We start from the raw sequence: 2,028 nt of genomic DNA, 5'->3' as shown, positions 1-2,028 counted from the left end.
ATTCTTTTTTCCTTTTGTTTCCCTTTCAGCTAGTTTATTTGCTTGGTCTTTATTTCTCCCTAATGACAATAAGATTATGTAAACTACGAATTCTAAATATTGCAGCCATAGTCAACACAGGCAGAACTCTTCAAAGGTTCTCATTTTACCAAGTAAATCAGCTTACTACAAATCTTCCTCGTGCAAAAGCCCTCAGCAGGTAGCTGGCTACCCCTGATTAAGCACCAATCACAATTCTACCCCACACTTCAGTCACCTTGATAGGCAACGGAACAGAAATTAATATTTACTGCAACCAGTCCCATCATCCTAGGGGACAATCGCATGCACTCAGTTTTTTCATTGCAAGACGTAATGAACACCATTTCAAATACCATTTTGGTGTTATCAATCCTGGTGAGTTGCCAACTCTCAACCACTGCCTCAATCAACATCTCCCCTAGCTTAACAAATCATACGCAAGCACTACTGATGAAAATTCTTCAATCATTTCTTGCAGGCAGGCATCTTAGACCATAAACTCCCTTTGTTAAGAACAAGATGCACTCTATAAAAGCCCCATCAGTGTCTGGCAGTGGGGTAAAAGCACCAGAGGAAAGTTGGGCACACACAGGTTAAAAGTCTGCTTTCCTTCATTTTTTTGCGAGCCTGGAAGGCTCCAGCCATTGTAATAGTAGCCTGATTATAGCCTAAGCTACTCCAAGTCCTTGCAGATCTCTCAGTTTGCAGAATGATGGCACTGTACACAACAGCTGAGTACTCTGAAACTTCAGTGTTTATTTTCAGACTGTGATATAGACTCTGCCTTGCTTTTATGCAGGAGGAAAGCAATCTTCATTCCAGTCATAAGTCAGAGTGATAGAGCTCATTAGTTTTAGATGAAAGCAGTAGCCAATTTATCAGATAAGTTTTCAATTAAGCATAAAAGTTTGATTACATCCTGTAAACTATTGTTTTAGATATCTGAAGCATTAATGTATTCTCAATCTTCTCATTTACAAGAAAAGGAAATCTAATTAAAAAATTTTGCATTGCTAGACAATATATATTTATATACATAATATCTAGGTGAAACAAGCCTGCACAAAATCACTCAGTGTGATTTTGAGATTAAACAACATAAAGACCCTTGTCTAGGAAAGGCTTCAGTGAAGGTCACTGAGCTATTAAGTATGAAGGATAGCTGCTTAATTTTTTTTAAGTGTAATCAAATCTAATCTTGTCAGCTAAATCAGGGAGAGGAAGTGATCAGTTTAGGATACATCAGAAGATTTGCATAGAATAAAAATGAATCAAAATTAGTTTTGGTATCTGAGATGGCTAAAATGACAGTCTAATTGCTCCTGAATCAAACATCATAAAGCTTGGTGTGTAATTTTAATCATTGATGAGATTCAGGTTAATTATGTTCATGGCACACATGCAATTTAAAAACCTTTTGAAATAATCTGATCACAAAGACCATGAAAACCTAATAATTCTCTAATTAGTCTGGAGACAAGCGTATTTACCTTCCCATTTGGCAAATCTGCACAAACAGTGTATGCATTCTGAAGAAAGCCTACACGTCTAGCGCATTCTCCTTCTAAGGCCTTAATCTACAGATAGAAAAATTGCACAAGGATAGTTATAAAAGAAAGCAAATTCCAGTCCCTTGCATCTGTAGAGGACTGGTATAAATGCCTTCCTACTAGTACCTCTCAACTCTGACACAAAAGGATAAACAATGCTGGTATAAAGGACTTTTACACGTATCTACTCAGCAACCGCACTCCTGAGACTATTTCAGTCACACATAACCACACATGCAAGCGTGAAGACACACATCCAGCTGGCACAAACACGAACTCAAGAAGTTTTTTGGACCATAGTAAAGAGACAGTGGTAGCTCTGTTTCATTTTCCAGCAATGATGCTTGTGATATAGGGATGCATGTGAAGTAATTGCCCTACCCTGAACCATGAAAGAAACAGTCAGGATGAAACATTTTAATGGGTAAGCCTAACTGATGAAGAATGAGTTAATACA

This window comes from Buceros rhinoceros, unplaced genomic scaffold (assembly GCF_000710305.1).
Source record: "Buceros rhinoceros silvestris isolate BGI_N320 unplaced genomic scaffold, ASM71030v1 scaffold35132, whole genome shotgun sequence".
NCBI lineage: Eukaryota > Metazoa > Chordata > Aves > Bucerotiformes > Bucerotidae > Buceros > Buceros rhinoceros.
Note: the sequence above shows the minus strand (reverse complement) of the source record.